General features: G+C 42.6%; 1 protein-coding gene across 5 annotated transcripts in view; it reads left to right on the top strand.

Annotated features, from left to right (window-relative positions):
• The first annotated feature begins 5,620 nt into the window (after positions 1–5,620).
• The window catches only part of PLXNB2 (plexin B2), a 252,434-nt gene continuing 237,795 nt past the window's right edge, over positions 5,621–20,259 (top strand). For 2 of the 5 annotated variants that reach the window (XM_068189818.1, XM_068189813.1), the window contains exons 1-2: positions 5,621–5,730; positions 14,728–14,830. The gene's annotated coding sequence lies outside the window, so the exon portion shown is untranslated. Of the gene's footprint in view, positions 5,731–5,770; positions 6,130–14,727; positions 14,831–20,259 lie in introns of those variants that run through there. The other 3 variants (XM_068189815.1, XM_068189814.1, XM_068189816.1) reach the window with 3 other exon arrangements.

Genomic DNA, 20,259 nt, shown 5'->3' with positions numbered 1-20,259 from the left:
ATATTATAGTTCAGAATTCTAAAATATTATAGTTCAGACACACTTAGTACTATAAACATAAATTTTCTGCAATATATATTTGGAAAATACTAATCATGCAATATTTAAGGTTACTGATGTAAAAAGATGCATTATTTCCAGCACAGAAGAGGTAAATCTGATTTTCCACTTTTGAACAGAACACTGTAATCATGAACTCTTATTTGTAATTGTCTTGCCATAGCCTACATCTCCATGATAAAATGAGTTCAAATATTAATAGATAACGATATTATTTTTATAAAAATAATGCTTTTTTTTCTACAATATAAATATATTTATAGAAGCATGCATGGCAGATAGCTGATCCAAATTCTTCAACCAGTTGAGGAATTACCAATACCACCAAGTGTAAGTATAAATGAAGTTAAAATGAATGGCAGAGCAATGGCTTCAGTGTTTTGCTAGGCAGCTGCCTTAATCAAAGCTGGACATGCTGGTTTGTCTGGTTTATATACATACAGATGTGTGTGCATGTGTGTTTGTGAAGGGCTTATTTAAACAACAAAAGAAGGGAATAAAGGGCAGGACCTTTTCTATTTCTTATTTATTGTCAATATTTTATATTAATTTTCATTTTACCTACATTTTGAAATAGCACTGAACTTCCTGATGAAAATTCTTAGAAAATTTCTTATATTTTTTTTTAATTACCTTTCTCCAAAAATTCAAGATAGCTTTAAAAATGCAAGCATTGCCTATATGAACCTCTTCATTAACCAAGGATCTCTTAACCAGGCTCACACACAGCCAGGTGCAACCAGGGCAATGTCAGAACATCAAGACTTGACTGCGAGGGCTGATACTTGTAATAGTTATGCATATGCATATAGCTATTGCACACATCCATATAAGGCTTTCTCTCGATTCCACATGAAAATTGTAACCAGTGCCTGCTGCTTTTTTATCTCATACCTTTGTGCAGCAATTTATATCTGTAAAAAGTATATGTAAAACTAAACAAAAGAAAAATTTTGACTAGGTAGCATTTTGCACAGGGGTAAACAAATGTATCAAGTGAGGGTTGGTTAAGAAATACCAAAACCTACTTGCTCTGGGTGGATCAAATATTTTCTAGCATCAAAGGAAAAAATGAAGGGAATTGCACAGTTAACCTTACATAATTTCACCCCTAAACATTTTTTTTTCTGGATTGTTGGAAAATGGACACTGAGAAATCCATCAAGCAAAGAATAACCCCAGATGTTTACAAATTGATCTGCCATGTGAGCTTGGTGCAAAGGGCATGAAAATCAGGCTGTGCACAGTGACATTTCACAAATCTAATAATAACACCTTAGATTTATCTGGCATTTTTATACAGAAAAAGTAGATCCCAGGGCAATTTATGGACTGTAAAAATATAAATATGTATATTTGGGTTATTTCAGTCACTATCAGAAGATGCAGTGCCCTATCCAAACCAGAGACATCAAATGGAGAGTGAAAAATCCTTATAGATGCTTTGTTTATATCTTTGCCATGAGATTAAACCCATCCAGGTAGTATCCTAATTCTTGTGTTTTTTGCTTTCCCATTATTGAAAAAAATTTCTTACAAAGGATGGTGGCAGCAGGAGTGCTAGGGCAGGCTGAATCTCAATAGTTGCCCAGTACAGCTGATGAATTGCTGTTTAATGAAGAATAATTTTTCCCTTTCTTCCCCCTCACCCGTCAGAAGAGAGTTGAGACATGGGACATCCCCAAGCAGGGTGTAAGGAGGTTGATCAGACATGTGGGCATGCAGACAAAACTGTCTGCACAGAGACAGTGCAATTTTCAAAACTTTATAAAGGATTTGATGTTCTTTTTTAGTTGTTTTGGTTGCTCCCAGGTTATCTCCATGACCACGGGGCAACAACCTTCCTTCCGAAAGACTGACTATCAATCATCTGACTGTTTATCTGCCCATCAGCCCCTCATAAAAACGTCAGAACACATTGGCTAGTTGCAAACAAATGAATAAAAGAGGTAGGAACCTCAAAGATAATTAAGTTCCTAGGGATTTGTGAGCATCAGCGACTAGAGACTCAAATTAGTGTTCCAACAGAGAGAGATGAAGGAGGAACTCGGCTGTTAAGGGCTGTGCTTGGCAGCAGCCCGCGGCCCCGGCGGCGCAGGCAGCCGCGCTGTGCGGGCAGCACGCGGCGCTCCGGACCCGCAGCAGCGCCCGCCCCGCGCCACCGAGAAGAGATGTCACATCGGACATGAAACAGAAACGGAGACGAGCTTATCGCAATGAGTGAGTCAGAGACGAAACCACAGGAAACCTGGCTTCATTAGTTCTGTTGATCATGGAACAAGGTGTTTTTAATAATAACAGCTGAAATTCGGCTCTTTTCTACAGGCCCTGAAGGTCTCAGCAGTAGGAACAATACCGTGTATGGCTGCATCTTGGACAAGATTCAGAACCGACGGCACCAGGAAGAGAAGCAGGCAGGGAAGAGGCACAGGTGTCACCTTCAGTGTAAAAGGAAATAACATGCAGAAAAAAAAATAACAGGCAGAGAAAAAAATCAGGAGGATACACATAACAACAAATGGGTGATAACAAAGAAAGGAGAGACAGACGGAATGCAGAAGAAGGAAATAAAGAGGAAATTGAAATCTGGACTAGAGTTCTATTCAAACACAGCACTGTCATCTGTGTCCTGATGCTGGAGAGGGAGGGAACAAAGCTTTCTGCCCTGAGCCACACCCTGTGCATGTGCATGACTGCAGTGAAGATCTCCAGGAGTCTGGGAAGCTGTTAATCATTCAGTCCTTTACTTGTTGCCCTTCTCTAAGCATCCCTGCATTTAGGATTTGATGTGACCTCTTTTCTTCTTTTTCTTTTTTGTTGGATGATGCTAAGGGAAGGAATCAATCCTTCAGCCACAAATAGCAGGTTTTGGTGTGCAGCTGTTTATCTAGGTTCACTGGAGTATATCTCCCTGTATCCCTTCTCCATGGGTCAGAAGGATGGTGTGCTTGTTGCAAGACAAGAAGTGCAGAAGACCATCTTGTGAATACTTTTCACCTTTGCAAGTGGACCAAGTGCTGAATTCAGCATGGAATTCAGTAACCAGCGTGCTGTGGTGCACATTTGTGTCCCAGCTGGCAGAAGCACGGGCCAATATGGCACACTGCTGCTTAGTACATCCAAATGTGCCTGGCAGAACAGCAACTTATGGAGGGTTAGCAAAGAAGACGGCTATCCTGGGGTGGGATGCTGTGTGGCCACCTCAAGATCTAGATCAGCTTCATAATCCCAGTTGCACTTGGCAAGGTCAGGTGCACAGCACGGGATTGTTATGGACTGCATGAGGATTCAGCACAGCTTCACTTCACCAGCTCTTCTTTTGAATTAAATAAACTGTTGCCATTGCTCTGGCTCGGTATATGTCCACAGCCAGGCTTCTTAAAAAAAAAAAAAAAAAAAAAAAAAAAAAAAAATTGTCATGAGACCAGAGCAACAGGAGCTGAACAGGAGCTGGAGGAAACAATTCTAGCCAGAGGAAGCTGTGTTGTGAGCTGGGAGGGGGGCAAGGCTTAGATTTAACCTGGGTACAGCCACCCTGAAACAGCAAAAGTGTGGCAAGTACAGTTCTGGTCAGTGGTCATCAGATGGAGCAGATGTGGGCTTTTCCGCAGAGTAGGGAGAGCAGATCGTTAGGTTTGGAGCAGGCAGGGTAGGGCGATGAGTGACAAAGACCCCAGCAAAAGGCCCTGGGGCAGAGTATGATGGAAGGCACAGATTCACAGCCCTGGGCACAAAGAGAGCTGCCAGGCTGGTAATTCCAGGGCATTCTGCCAAAATTTAGGGTACAATCTGGCCAGAAGCCCAGATGTTGAGAAAGCAGCCTGGAAAGTCAGGTGTTACCAAGCTCATTAGCAGCCTGTGAGTTTCTCCTTACTGGATTCCTCACAAGGATTGCAGGACATGACTAACTCAATTTTCCTAGGGAAGTCCCATCTCCTGCTTCAGATTCCCTTTCTCCTTTCCAGTAAGTGAAGAGGTACAGAAGGGGAATCCAGACCTTTTGAAACACTAGAATTATGCCAGAGCTGTTCTTTCTTATCTTGCAGTGACTAAGCCCAGTCAGGTGAAGAGCAGGAAGGAAGCCAATAAACAAGGACAAGGGCCTTCTGGTTGAGGTTAGCACAATAACTGGGCCAGACTGGGAAAATTCACCCAGCACAGTCTGCCTCCCCTGTGCAGGCCCAAAGGGAAAACCCCACAAAATTCTATATTATGTTTGAATAGTCCCAACCCACTGTTAAGTCTGCAGTGGTACTCGGCACAGACAGGGTCTGAAAGCCACTTTTAACATCTCTTCCAAAACTATAACTATTCTTGCCCAGGTTTTTGGAGCTGTTTTTTTGTTTGTTTGTTTGTTTTAATCTGTTGCTGTTTTGAGATGCAAAGGTAACTTTTCAGCAACTTCCTGTTTGGGAAACATGGTGTTTAGACCAACTGTCTCACGGTGTTTTAGTAGGGAGCACAACGCACAGAGAATTTAATGAAGCTGCACTCCAAGTGCCAAGAGCAGTCAATTAATTACTCCTTGAAACATTGCTGGTCCACATTTCACTGATGGAAAGTTACAAAGTATAAACATCCTGACGAAACTTACCTGAGCCATTCCTCTAAGACATCCCTCCTTTTAATAGATTGTCCCTACATTAGCTATAGTTGATACAAATTTAACATCTGAACGTGGAGATGATGATGCTATAGCACAGTGATGCTGTGTTCACAACAGGTGGGAAGTGAGCTCTGCAGTAACTCTGTTCATCTCTTTCTGGGGGAAAGCATGAAAAATTTGCACACAGGCTTTTTAGTAAAGTGCTTGAGCAGAGAAAGAACCTGCAGAAATTGTGATTGCAGAGGATTTATCTAACAGGGATAAACCCTAGAATACTTCAAGTTCAGTAAAAGTGATGCCAGTGGCATATTCTGGGCCCCTCATCAATGAGGGTGGTACAAGAAGGGAGGAAGCCACTGAGTGCTCAGAGAGTCTGCTCAGGGGACAAGGGGTGGGAATTACAATGTTCCTTCATGTTCAGGAGCGTCCCCAGAACACCACCGGCATACGACAGGCACCCCAAGGCTGTTAGGTACAGACCAACAGGTAGACCCTTTCCCAGCGGTACTGCCGCCCCGCTGGAGAGCACCGCGGAGGCCGAGCGCCGACGCCGGCCGCGGGCAGGAGCTGCCCAGAGGCAGTTCCCGGCAGTCCCGCCGCTCCCCGCTGTTCACCCCAAGGGCCCACGGGCGGCCGGGGCTCGGTGCCCCCAGCGCAGGAGCTGCAGCTCCCGGCCCGGCCCCGGTCTCCCGGCGGGGCTCGGAGCGCCCCCGGTTCTCCGGGAGCGCTCCGCGGGCGGCCCCGCTTCGCCGGGCTGGCCTCTGCCTGGCCGGCGGGCAAAACAAAGCGGGGACGGGGAAAGGAAAACGGGGAGAAAGTACGGCTCCTGCCGCCTCCCAGCCTTCTGCCTGGATCTCCCTGCATGAGACAGCGCTGCAAGCGGATCCTGACCGGGGGCAGGGGGTGGAGAGAGGAGAAGGAGGAGGACGGACAGAGGGAGGGAGGGAGGGAGAAAGGGAGGGAGGGAAGGAGGGACGAACGGGAGCCTCTCTCCTTCCCTGGGCTGTTTTTTTCAGTTTCCTGTCTCGCATTGTGCTCACAGCGGATATGTGCTGCGCCTACAGGTGTGTCCCCTCCTCGCAGCTTTTCCCCGGCTCCCAAGCGTAGGCTCTGGCTGTCGGGGGGCGGCGGTGGATCGTGACCGCCATGTGATGATTATTTCTCTTGGGGCGGTTTCTCTCTCCTCTCGCTCTCTGCTTCCCCCTCCCTCGCTCCCCGCCGCTCTCGTCCTTCCTTTCGGAGGTGGCCGCAGCCGCTGCCGCCTTCGCTCTGACTCCGGCTGCGGTGGCGGCGGCGGCGGCGGGGCCCGCCGGGAGCATGGGCGGCCGCCGGGGGCTGCCGTAGCGCCTCTGTCCAGCCCACCGCCACCCACCCTGGGCTGCCGGGGCCGCCGCTCCCGCTCGGGCAGCTCGGACGGTCCGTGCCCACGGGCTCCCTCCCGCCGGCGCCTGCACCTGTTGAAGGTAACGCAGCCCCAGCCCTGCCGCCGCGCGCCGCGGGATGGGGCGTCGAGGGGAGGGGGGAAGGCGGATTCCACGGCGACTTCTCCCTGTCTCCCCCAGCTCGGGAGCTGCTGAGTTGTGGGTAGAGCAGCTTCTCTCCTCCTCGGCTGCGGGGCCAGGGCTGGGGCGGATGGGGCTTTCTACCGCACTGCCCGTGACCAGATGGTTTTGGTTAAGGGGCTCCCGGGCGGCGGCTCTGGACTGGGAGCGCCTTTCTCAGCCGCCGTGCAGGGCGGGGAGGTGGGGGAGGCGCGGGGAATCGGCTCCTCCCGACCGGCAGCCGGGGAGCGCCGGTGTCCGGCGAGCTCCCTCCGCCCCACTCGATGGAGGCTGGCTGCTCTTCCTGGGAGTTTCGCAACCCCGAAGCGGCCGGGGTCAGCAGCCCCGGTGTCGCGGCTGGCACCGGCCCGGCGCCCACCCCGTGCTCCGCCTGGGCACCGCCGACTCGGGAACTCGTTTGGGATTTTCCTGCAAACGCATTTTGTCTCTTTGCAGAGGCAGCTTTAAACTTTCTTTCCAAACTGTTAATTAGATACACTGTACTTTGCTCATGTTCCGTGGAGGCGAATGGGAGTGCGAGACTGGAAAGGCTTGTGACTCAAAGCATAGTTATTCGGGAGGTGCAGAGCACCTTTGCGTGCCGCGTTCAGATGGGCTGTACCTGTAATTTGTGACTTTACCTTCTCCAAGATTTCGTCGGTCTTGGTGACATCGGGAGGCAGAAGGGATCTTTAACACTTTGGGTCCTTTCGAGGCTAATCAGACACTCGGTTGAATATACAAAGGAGGAAGTGTATGTTTATCTCCTGTCTGAAATCTGATGGAAAATAACATTGCTTTTGTCCAAGAGTTAAAACACTATGGTCCTGTCTTTATCGCTGAGCTCATCATCAAATGATAACTTGCTCATGAGGGAACTTAGGCTTTTTAATGAAGGCTGTTACCTTGAATGTGATGATGAGCTTATTGAACACCAGAGGGAACTCTGAATAGGTAATTCATTCGAGGGAGATATATGCTTATTTTACTGTTTATGTTCTCATTACAATGGAATCTAGGAGGAAGCAAAGGTTGGTAAGTAACAGGCTGCTGGTATGTACCTAGGATTGACTTCAGTTTTCTTAACAGTTTTTTTCAGTAGACATCAATTCTAAATTTGGGCTGAAATTTTTTTGTTTTTGTTTTTCTTTTGTTTTGTTTTGTTGTTTTTTGTTTTGTTTTGGTTTTGTTTTTCCCCCAAAGCTTGAAATGTGCAACTGGTCTTGCAACAGCTATGTACCATGCTATAGGCAAATCAGCTGGGAGACCTGTTCACTATTTGCTAGGGAGTGAGATTATACATGCATGTTGGGCTGATGCTTAATGCCCCGCCTGCCTCTCAGGTTGTGAGACAGATCCAGCACACCTGGGTACAGGGGGCTGCTGTCTGCAATTGATATACCAGAATAGAACATGCTTCCAGCCAAAACAAAAGGGAGGAAGGAAGGAAGTCTACTTCCAAGCCTAGCATGGCTTGTCCTCCTTACCTAGAACACTTGTGGATCAAAAGCCTAGTCTGATTGCCTGTGAAGTAGAAAATAGTCTTTCTTAAAATATATTACTTAAACAAATATAGAAATGAAATGGTGTCAGTGTTTGGGAAAGGAGTTTGAATGGTGGCTTCTGGTACCAAAAGTTGTTTAAATAATCTGAGATTATTGTAAGAAGCTAGGGTCAACCCATCAAAATGTATTTTGTAGTAACATGAACCCCCAAAATTTGCAACTGAGATTTTGGATGCTTGTGATAGTCTGTTACAACAGTGTTGATAAACAGGCTTCTTTGATACTCCTGAATTGTCAACGATGTGGGAAGGCTAGCACAATGAATACACTTTTGACTCTGACTTTTGCTCCAGAAGCTGGTGCATTCAGCTGTTCATCCTGTCCCTTTGCCAGAGGTTTCTCTGCCATTCAGAGTTATTTTCTATTGAACTTTGAATCTGCCAGAGTTTACAGACAGGCATATGAATGTAAACTATATTTTATGACTATTCATATTAGTGTTGTGAAGTCTGATAACATGAATCTCCTGTATATCCCTCTGTTGTGACAGAGGAACAAAGCAAACAATTGGGGTCAGCTGAATTGAGCTGCGGTTGTGTACCATAGTCCATAGGCATGTAAATTCTTCTGAAACTACAGGTGTGAGTCCAGTGACCTACCTCGTACCAGACTTTGGTGGGCAGTGGTAGCAGGGAGGCAGTTCTGCACAAGGAAAGGCTCTGTGACCTTCTTCATAGGTTGGTCAGCAATACACAAGGTTCTGGGTTTCAGAAGGATGTAGTAGATGGTGCACTTGAACAGCCTTCTCTTCCTCTCCTTCATCCAATCTAGCAATCAGAAAGTGATCCAAGTTTTTTTGTTCTTTTATCTAAGTCTTTCTCTGTTCATCTGACTTGAGGACTTGTTATGTAAAATATCCTCACTAAGGGCACGGCATTACTCTGCCTGAATTTTCTACAGATGGTATTGGAAGTTGGATAAAGACTTTGTGTAGCTTTATAAAACTGGGAGTTGTTTGCCTTGCATGCAGAAGATCACTAAGGACAAATTACATTTTGAAGGGAGACCTCGTCATAAATGCCTATTGAGAACAACAAACAATCACATTTAATTGTTGCAAATGGGTTTGGATTCTGGGTCAGTTTTGAGAAAAAGATTTGCATGTTTATTTATTTATTTTTATGAAGATGTAATACTAAGCATCTATATTTTTGTAATGCCTATAATTTGGAAATTTTCATATGCTTTTAAATTATTTGTTGTATGAAGCACTGAATGCAGATATTTGTTACACTGGTGTCACATTCAGAATATTGAATTACAATTGTAAAATTAAGGTAACAAGCTTAAATTGGGGTTTGCAACTTTAAGCTCTTGCCAGCAAGCAGTTAATGGCAACATTAACTGCTAGAAAAGTAATTGCTACCGTTCTTTTACTGTCATTTTGTTCTCACTCTCCTCCAGTCAGCCTGTTCCACAGAGATATCATGAATATTCACTGAAATAGCTTGGCATTGTCACTTATGCAATTTCTCATCAGATCCAATGTGTTGATGAGCTAATGTGCACTTGATTAAATGTACTTGATTTATGCAAACAAAAACTCTAGGTCCTTCTTGAAGTAAAGTTAGCACCTGCACAGCTATTAGTGAGATGAGAGTCTAAATAATTATCATGAAATTAAGTAAACAAACAACCTCGATGTGGTATTCCTCCTACTCCTTCACTTTTACCTTTTTGTTCAACTCAGTAGTGGATGTTTATTTTGGCTTTTATTGCAGGTTTTCTTGTGCACCATAGGAAATTGTTAAGCTCAGCATATAGTGGAGGGTCTATTTAAATGGCTTAACAGTACAAAAAGGTCTCTGTCTTTAAAACTGATTTTTATAAAACTATAAAAATCTGACTACAAAAAGAGGCCTGGAGTCCTTGCCCTCTGCTGCTCTGGAGGCAGCAGAGGATGGATGGAGGAGCGAGAGGACACATGCTTGCCCAAGCCTTGGTGCAGCCAGCCAGACTGGAAAGCTGTTCAGGGGACCTTGTGGACTTGGGGCTTACTTTCTTTAGGCAGATAGGAATTTATTTATCTGTTAAAATCAAGTATTTCTGTCTCTGTAGTTGAATCTCTGGAAATATATAACTTTTGGATCTCTCAGAGTTTCCATCTCAGGTGGTTGAGGGAAGACTTACTTGTTGTTGTAATATCTAAAAGTGTCTGTGCTTAATAAATGTTACTAATAATTATTAAAAAAAATCTCAGCGTCAATGTGATGGTCAGCCCCTGCTCTACTTCTCAGTTTTACACCATAATACTGGACAGAGTTTGCCCTCAGGAATGTATCAGCAGAGCTGTGGTCACCAGCCACGTGCTTTTAGGGACACTTGGTTTCTCTTTGGAATTCAGTTTCTGGGAGCTGGCGCCAGCACGGATTGATGATTAGCACCATGCTGAGTTCCCCAGGCTTGTCAGCCTCCGTACTCATCAGGGGACAGAGTCCACCTGGCACCTTCTGAAACACTTCTGACCTTGCTCTACCTTTGTAGTTAGCTTCCAAATTTCTGCCTTTGTAGTTTCACTTTTGACATGCCCCTGGTCAAAAAGCTTTGCAATCCTGCAAACAAGTGAATTTAGTAGTTGATTTATTCAATCAAAGTGTGTCTTCAAGAAGTTAGTTATCCAATTAAAACCTTATTCCTAGTGTTTCACTTGTTTTCTTGTTAACTGGCATCACTAGTTTAAGGCCACAAGTAAAAAGTGAAGACAGTCTTCCTGACTTACCTCTGAGTCCAGCAAGATCATGGCACAGATCTTCCTGGGAGCTATGTGAAAGCATATGGAAAAGAAGGAGGTGGCTTTTGACAGGCAAAATGGCTTCAACCTGGGCAAACTGTGCCTGACAAACTGATAGCCTTCTATGACCCAGGTTACAGTGTTAGTGGATAAAGGAAGAGCAACCAATGTCATCTGCCTGGACTTGTGCAAAGTTTGACATTGTCCCACATGGTATAGTTGTCTAAATTGGAGAGGCATGGACTTCATAGATGGACCTCTCAGCAGATAAGGAATTGGCTGGATGGTTGTACTCAAAGAGTTGCAGTAAATGGCATGATGTCCAAGTGGAGACCAGTGGTGTTCTTCAGGGATCAGTATTGAAACGAGCATTTTTTAACATTTTTGTTGGTTACATGGATAGTGGAATTGAGTGCACCCTCAGCAAGTTTGCCAGTGACACCAAGCTGTGGGGTGCAGTGACACACTGGAAGGAGGCAATGCCATCCTGAGGAACCTGGACAGGCTTGAGAAGTGGGCCTGTGCAAACCCCATGAAGTTCAGCAAGGCCAAGTGCAGGGTCCAGCCCCTGGGTTGGGGAAATCCCAAGCAAAAGTATAGGCTGGGTGGAGAATGCATTGAGAGCAGCCCCGAGGAGGAGAACTTGGGGGCTGTTGGTTAACAAGAAAGTCAACATGACCCAGCAATGCACACTTGCAGCCCAGAAAGCCAGCTGTATTCTGGGCTGCATCAAAAAAGCCTGCCCAGCAGCTTGACAGCAATATAAGATGTTTGTGGCACTATTGGAGTAGTCCAGAGGAGGGCCATGAAGATGATGAGTGGGCTGAAGCACCTTGAAGCATCTCTCCTGTGAAGACAGGATGAGAGGGTTAGGGGTGTTCTGCCCAGAAAAGAGAAGGCTTTGGGATGATCTAACTGGCTTTCCAGTACCTGAAGGGAACTTACAGGAAAGACAGGGCAAGACTATTTACAAAAGCGTGTAGTGACAGGACAAGGAGGGATGGGTTCAAATTGAGAGTAGGTTAGATTGGCTATTAGGAAAAAATCTTTAGTGTGAAGGTGGTGAGGCACTGGAACAGGTTGTGCAGGGAAGCTGTGAGTGAGTGCCCCATCCCTGGACATGTTCAAGGCCAGGTTGGATGGGACTTTGAGCAACATAGTCTAGTGGAAGGTATCCAGGGGTGCTGGAATGAGATGATCTTTGAGGTTCCTTCCAAACCCATACCTTTCTCTGATTCTATGATTTATGTAATTTGCGGTGAATAGCTTTGGTATTACTTGACAATCACAGTTATCTTTATGTCGCAGATGTCATTCTTTCTGTCTTTGCTTTTTAAAAACCTTCTCAATCCTACAATAATCAGGAAGCTGTAGAAAAACTTTGCCCCAGTGACCTAATTCTGTGCTGGACCTTCAAGTAGACCCATCAGAACCACTCTTCCAGACTAGGTACATGGAAACTGCCTGTGAACAGCATGATTTTAAATAAAAATCCATGAGATGTTTAGCACTTAAACTGAATTGTTCCAGAACTTACTTTTTTACGACAAGGTATATTCATGCTAATTGCAGAACAGACCTGACTAGCATATTTCTAGTTAAACTGGATTAGGTCTGCATGTTGACTTGGATTGAAGGATGCTCTCATAAACCTGACGCTAATCTTGCTGTATCTAGAGGAATTATTAATGTGACAGCTCTGGGTCTTAGAGAAGGAACGCAGAAAGCTTAATGTTCTCTCTATACTTACTGTGTTTTAAATATGTAAAAATTTGAGGAGTGAACTCCTCACATATTTTTCTCCAGGCTTGTTTATCTTCTAGATAGTTTAAGAAGAGATAGTATCTCTTTCTGACGTCTAAGATTTGTATATAAAGAAGATCTAGCTCTTACATTTCTGTTGGCATCACTGTTTAGAATTTATGAAGGACCAGTTTTTTAACCAATGTTTGCCCTGTAGGAAAATTGTTATTGGTCAAATGTGTTCAACAGCGAGGAGAAAGCAGAGGGCAGAAAACATAAACCAAATTGATCTGGTAAAAAGGGTGCAACTGAAATACAAGGTGAAGTTTACCATCCTGAATCAGGACAAGTTAGTAATCTTTTGCTGTGGTTTAAACTAGGCCTGCAAAGCAAATAAAAGCTTCTTCTTTCCTGAAGATACAGGGCACTTGGAATGGTTAATAGTAGAATGGTATGATTTCCTTCAGCTTGTATTAGTTACTTAGTTTCCCTTAAAGTAGCTGATTATGCTCATTGCAGCTGGAAGTCCAAAGTATGCAACATCTCTCTTAAATATATCAGAAGAGCATTCATTTGCCCATCCTTAGTGTGTTGTCACAGTGTGTGTTGAACTTACATGCTATCTTCATTTAATCAGTATGGGACAAATTGATATAAACTTCATGTTGGGCCCAATGAATTGTAGGGCAATAAAAGCAGTAATTTGACCTCTTCTATTTCCAGTCTTGTGTGATTAAGTATTTAAAAGCTGTGAAAATTTTTTCTGTGCAGTTTCTACACGGGTCATCAGCAACTGGAGCTTTTCCCTCATGAACTGAGTAACACCTCATGTAAACTGCGGTTGTGGCTATGATGTGTGCACATCTCCCATATGGGTATATGTGGGTGACTTTGAGGTTTTCTTTTCTCTCACATATGTCAAATGGCAATGGTTTTGTCTGAAAAGCTTCTACACAGGCAGAAAGTGTCTTTGTGAGTACTTTTAAGAAGTTTTTCAAGAGTCAGTAACTCTGCAACCACAAAGCTGGCTTCATGACTCAGATTATGCATGTGCTGTGTGGTCCAGGTGTTGTCACCTTCTGCCTACCCAAGCTGTTGAGATGAAAAACCAAAAGACTTTATTTGCTTTGGCAATCCAGAGTCCTAAGTGGTGGTATGAGTTTATGTATTAGTAGGTTGGATAAAACTCTGGAGATGTGATGTCTCTGTTTATTAACAGATGGCTTCTTGGTTTGACATTTAACTGGGGGAAGATCTGCAAGCATTTCACAGTCCATTGTGCATTTAATTTGTTATTCAGTAGCATTGATGAAAATGCAGGGCAATATCTTTGTGGGTTCTTTTTTTAATTATGTGATTGAGGGTTTTTTCTTTGATTTTGGGTTTTCTTTGGGGTTTTTTGAGATTGTCATCTATATAGTTTAGTGTCAGCGGAACTGTCAAGTCCCGCAATTGTTTGAACATCTCCCTTGGCTATTGCCCATGGGCCAAACAAATTCTGGGCCTAAAGCATATCTTACCTTGAAAATTCTAAGAAAAAAAGAATCCATCTTTAAGAATTTGTTCCTATTTGATTTTGCCTTTTCAGAATTTCATCTTGTTTCTAACAAGAGCCTTCTATGGTTTTGAATTGCATCTGTTCATGCCTTTTAAGTTTTCTTGTGGCTGTATTAAAAACTTTTTTGTTGCTGATAATTTTTTTTTCATTAAAGATGATCAAGTAAACTGTCAGTTGTCTGGGTGGCATATCAAAAGGACTGAATCTTTAAATATGATTATACACAATGCTTTTTACCCCCCACCTCCCCAGATGCTAATTGCTTTTGTAGCTCTACTTTGCATGATCTATAAATTTCAATGTCTCTTTTTAAGCATCAGCCATGGACCTGGGCAGAGTATTTCAGTGTCACTCTTGCCCCATGCTACCCTAATCATTATTTCCATTCACTCTCATATCTTTGAACCCAGGAGGCACATTAGCCCTTCAAATAAAAGCAGAAGCTCTGAATGTGATGCTTAGCTGTGAGGCTGTGTTGACCTGATCCCTTTTGCTTTCCTTGCTTCAGAGGTCACAGTTCTCTGATATGCAAACCTTACCTGCATCCCTTGTTGCTAGATATATATGACAGCTTTTCTGAGATCTTGAACTTAACTAGTTTTTACATATTTGTCCTATATGTTTTGATATCCTGTTTTTAAAATCCCGATTACTTGATACCTGTTGCTTATGTCACATCTTTAAGCCTTCAGTTGCTGAAAAAGCCTTCAGTGTGATGCAAAATCAATAGATTTTGCCATCCTTACTCTTATAAAGATGAAAATGAGGAACTTTCTGCAACATCTTGAGATGCCAGCTCCAAAATGATTCTTCCCTTAGGATGCCCATAGACCCCCGAGCAAGCTCTTTATGTTTGGTTGTGCATACTGCCTACTCACTTGTCTTATGTGTTCTCTGAAGCATCTGTTCTGTGTCTCTTCCAGCAGGAGCAAGTACACGTCAAAAGGCATTTCATCCTGGACCCTATTTGCACAGAAGCCTGAGCCCCAAGAAGTCCCTTTGACTAGCAACACTTGTGCTGCTCAGGTGGGCTAAGAGCTCTTTTGGACTGAGGGTTTTGTTTTAACCTCTGTTTCTTCTTCCAAAGGGTTGCACTGCTTGCTTGAGAAGGAGGAGTTTCTTGTGTAGAGCACTGCAGTGCAGTTGGCTTGGTGGACCGAGATGAGAGATGTCTGTGTGGGATATATGTGCTGTAGGTTTTAGGTTGAAATATTAAATGCCTCAAATTTAGCGTAATAATCTGGCATGAAAATGTACTTGTAATTGTCCTGGATACTGTCTGATTCAAAAGCGATTTTTTTCATAGTTTTGTATCTCCTGGACCTGTAGTGTAAAAGGACATTAAGCAGCTTGTGGGTGTGAATCATCTGGAAGTTAACTTAGTTATCAAAACATAGTATCTCAATTGCTCAGAGTAACACTTTCCACTTCACTTTTGCAATGTTTTGCTTGTTGCCACTGTTCAAATTTAAATGCCTATTTACTTTTCCCAGTTGTAGCAAATATTCTCTTTTAATTTTGATCTTGATGCCTATAAAATGAGTAAATATAAACAGCATTCTTGAAACTAAACTCTTCATGCTATTTTCTCCTACTGATAATTTGAAGAGGCAGACTGTGTTTTCTGTTGTCTGTGGCTTAATTAATCTACTTGAATTATACTTGAACAGGAAGTCTGATACCAGAAGAGGGTTTAGCAACCTTGGAAGATAGAAGCTTATGAATGAGGCAGCATTTTGTGTTATTACTTTGCTTGTTGGAAAAAGATGTTTGTAAACTCGTGGCCAGAAGTGGCTACATACTTGCTTCCTTTCCCTCCCTCTTAGAGACTTTTCTATTTTCTCAGACCTTTCACGTGTAATAACTTGGCATGGATAGACAGGTCTCTGTCCCAAACTGAGATGCTCCAACAACATGCTAATAATTCAGTGGCATCATTCAGATGAAACTGGCATACTTACTGGAATACCAGAAGTCTGGGCTGCTTTGTGAGTAGGTTTGGTGTCCAGACTGCCATCTATGCAAGCCACTGTATGCGGTGGGATGCTGTAGGTTTCTTGACTGGGGACTTGAGCATGATGGCTTTGTTGCTGTCTTTAGCAAGCAATTTAATTTCTCTGTGATTTTGTGGTGTGTTTTGTTTTGTTGGAGGGAGGAGGGGTGTAGATGGGTGTTGGTTTTGTTGTTGGTTTGGGTATTTTTTTTTCATTATTCACTTTGGGGAATTTGGGGAAATCTGTACAGAAAAGTACAATTTGGTGGTATTTTTGTCAAGTATAAGTAGGGCAAGTAGATGCTGCAGCATTCCTTCTTGACCAGAAAGGATAGGGACCTGCTAATTCTCTTAAATTATCCTGTTGCTTGCCCAAAAGCCCCTATGCAAAAGTAAACTTTGCATCCCCAGATTTCCTGGCTTGAACAAAACCTCCTACAAAGCACTTTCACATCTTGCTCTCTGTATCCATGAGATGACTTGGCAGGAGGGAGCATTTTTGTTCCAAGTGGGTTAGCAGCGGGCACAGACCATCATTCAATGATATGAAATCTTCAGTGGCAGCTGTGCTGTAAGTAGTTCCTGCCATCACTGGCCAGTACCTGCTTGGTTGTGCTACCAGGCTATTTTGTGAAGCTGTGCTGTGGGCTGGACAGGAGAGCTGATCTTGCATTAGACTGTATTTTATGTGTAGTTGTTATATGGCCTTGAAAAAAAGTATTTAGACATTCCCCTTCCCTTCATCTTCATCTCTGCTGTATTTCACAGCATGGCTATGCGAACACATGATAATTTGCAATATTGGACTGAGAAACTGGAAGGCAATCCCCACACCCCGCCCCATTAAAAAAAAAAAAAAAAAAAAAAAAAAAAAAGAGGATTCAAGACCATCTTAAAGTAATTGTGTTGCCAAGTTCTTTGTGTTATCAAGCCCTGCCTGTGTCTGTAGCTCTCTTCCCTTCCTGCCAGGTCCCATCCTGGGTGGCCCTATTAGTCAGGGAAGAAGAGGTTTTTGCAAACAGAGTTAGGGTGTTGAGTTTGTACTTTCAATAGCAGCCATGCTCCTGTGTAGCTGTACTTTCATTTCAAATAGTATGTGGTGGCTTTAAACTAAATACAACCCTTTTACATAGATCTGGCTAGTGCCCTTATTCTCTCTGAGTGCTCTAAATATCGTGTCCATGTGCACTTAAGTGAGGAAGCTTTTTTGGTGTCAGTTTTCTTTCTCAGCTGATGACCTCCAGTGCACTGCTAGCAGTCTCCTGAAGCATTAACCATGCACAGAGTCACTTCCTTTTCCCTCTTACCTCAGTTTAAAAGACTTTGCTCTTGAATCTTGTAAATGGGGTGATAATTTCAAAGCAAACAGCTTCCAGTCCTTTCTTGCCAACTTTTGCCCACAAGGTATGCAAAGTAAACAGAGCAGTTAGGAAATTAGTTATGTACTTTCCCTCCTACTGCAAGGCATCTCAGAATGGTTCCTAGCCCTCTAAGTAATGAATAAAGGGAGAGATGGAGAACTGGCATGCCAAGTTGCATTTTAATGTATGGAGCCATTTCACAGATCATTCATATTTTACAAGCTTTAGGAAAACCTTGTAAAATGTTAGGCTTTAAAAAATCTCTACTATTCATATATTGAACATAAAAGTGTTTTATTGCTTGCAGCAGAGAAAGACAACGGAAATACCTAGGATGAGTTAAAAGAAATACAGAGAATTTTCTTCACATGTAAAAAATATCTTTGAAGCAGACTTTACCTAAATACAAGGTAGATTCTTACCTCTGGTAGGTTTTTGGAGGGAGCTTAGAAATATTTTCCAGTGCCACCATGATGTTTGTAGGTTTGATTTGGAAACTATGAGTCTGGATGCTGTAATGGTGGGTATGCAACAGTTACAGGGTACAATACCTATAACAGGATATGCAGATGCCATTTTGGTGTATTTATTAAAAGGAGACAAGTCTAGGCAACTATTAAAAAATGTGACTTTGAAAAAGTTGACAAATAAATGGTTAATGCTTAATATATTTAGCTCCATCCTAGGTATTGAACAGTCTTTGCTAATTGACCTATAGGGAAATTTGTTAAATGTGAAAATGAGACTTAAGGTTATCAACAGAGAGGCTTAGCTGCAAAGTGATGGTGAGGCTGTAAAGGGGAAAAAACATTATGTGATCTCCTCCAAATGAGATAGGACAGGTCCCAAGAGTACAAAGCCTGCAGGAATTCAAATCAACAGTCAAGTTATAATATGAGGCCATGAGCACAAACTCAACTTCAGTTTTATGCTCATGCATGTGACAGCACAAGTAGGAAACTGGAGCCCTCCTGGTCCCAAAGAAGATCCTTCATTATTAATTTTACTCTGTTGGCATGACTCAAAGGACAGTACGATAATAATCCATAGTGGTACTCCTTCACACATTTCTATCCACATCACAAAAGTATCTCTATGCATGGATTCCTATTTAGAAACAGGATCTCTGTTTAAAAACATTATATAAAATTTAATTTATTATATACAATATGTATAATATATTTCATAGTTGCTATTGAGGGTTTTTAAAGGAAAGTATGCTCTGCCTTCTGGAAACTTTCCCTTCATGTTTCCCAAATGAAGGTTATGAAATTCACTCAAGATGGCAGTTTTTTCCTTAGAAATTCCTTGAGTTCTGTAAATGTTAACTCAAAACACCTGAAAGAATGTAACATATCTGTCTTCTGGAATATTTCATTTGTACTTGTGCCAAAAGCAGGGCAGCAAACTGAGCTGCGAGGGCCTAGTTTGGCTGAACTTGTAGTTCCTAGAATATATAAGAAGAATTTTTTTTAATATAGATTTAATGCTAAGCTTTTATATTTACTGGAGAGAGAGGAAATATTACAATTTGAGTAAATGTTTAAAAGTCATATATATATATATATATATATATATATATATATATATATATATATATTAGCCACGAGGAAAGGATAATATGTTCCTGGAATAATTTATTTTCAAATAGCTGTGCTTTAATGCAGCATGAACTCAAACATCCCAAACCACACAATTTTTTGCTCTTTAGTTCAAATAAACCTTACCTCAGTTCACATATATATTTATTTTCCTGAGTGAAATTATGAATATCCTCTTTACAAACCAAAAAGAGAAGGTGTTGAATTAGCTTCTGCTTAGTGTAGCCCCTTTAAAGCAGATATTGCTTTATAAGATTTGATTCAGCATCTGCTTTTTACCTGTGAATCCTTAATGAAGTTAAATCTGTCCAGGTAATGCAATTACAAATGTGATGCAAGTTGTACCAAAGCCAGGAGATTGTCAGCTCAGAAATTTTGTGTATGAGCTGCACATCATCAGAGTAACCTTCTCAGTACATACCCATTCCCATTCTCTGCCCATATCCTGGGAAAGGAAAGGCAGCAGTAGCCAATGGGAGAGATTGTAACTTCCTGGCTCTATTTGGTGCAAAGATTAACAAACCATATAGGAGTCCAGATTTTTTATTTTTTGTCATGGCGTGGCTGTTTGAATGGCTTTCCTCTTGCTCTATGGGCAGACAGAAGGCATTATCTTATCTATTTCTCTGTCACAGTTACAATAGCCTTGCTTTTTCTTCAGAATCTGCCTGTCAAGTAGAGTGGGGATAGTATAGTTTTCATCTTCTCATCTGGAGAAACCTGGCAACAGACTGCTGACTGATTGGAAGGTTGACTAATGGGAGCAGTCTTTGCAGTAGCTTTATATTATTTGGCTGTTTGAAGAGGAGATAAAAAAAATTGGTGTCATCTAAGTCAGGTTTTCTCTTTGTGGTGTGAGCTTGCACATGTGAAAGTTGGAGAATGCCGGAATATTTTTCTTGTTTCTAAGTTTAGCTATAAATATCTATGGCCTACTTAAGATTAACCTGTGTACTTCAAAATGAATAGCAGATTACAAGAAAATCAGATTGCTTTCTTCAAGTAAGCTGTTGGGAAACTCAAGACATTCAGAGAAGGTGAATTAACTGAAGGTGTAGAGATGGAGTACATCAAACCTCAACCTACCTGCGGGGCAGTCTTGAGAGAGAAATTGACTTTCTACTCTGTGAAGATGGAGAAAGCATCATGCTGACTCATCTTACCACCTGGGAGTTGTTCTGCAATGGAGAGGTCTATGATTAGATCTTTTTCAGGAAATGAGGTGGCTGTCATTTAACAGGAGAGGAAAGTGAAAGATGGGTCCGTTACTTACTTGCCCAGGATTGGCACTGCATATCCAGGAGTGAAAATCATGTGTCCAAACAACTTTGTTCGGAGACCCTCCAGGGTCTCCTTCTGCAGAGTGACCCTCAGGTGGTGTTTTGGATCTATTTTGTATGTAAATTTTATAAATTCAACTAACAAGATCACACAGATGTTATACAGAGTGCATTTTTATGCAACAAAATTGAATTGTGAATCTGTACTACTGGGTCCAGT

This window comes from Anomalospiza imberbis, chromosome 5 (assembly GCF_031753505.1).
Source record: "Anomalospiza imberbis isolate Cuckoo-Finch-1a 21T00152 chromosome 5, ASM3175350v1, whole genome shotgun sequence".
In the NCBI taxonomy this organism is placed as follows: Eukaryota; Metazoa; Chordata; class Aves; order Passeriformes; family Viduidae; genus Anomalospiza; species Anomalospiza imberbis.
Note: the sequence above shows the minus strand (reverse complement) of the source record. Positions and strands in the feature narration are given on the sequence as shown.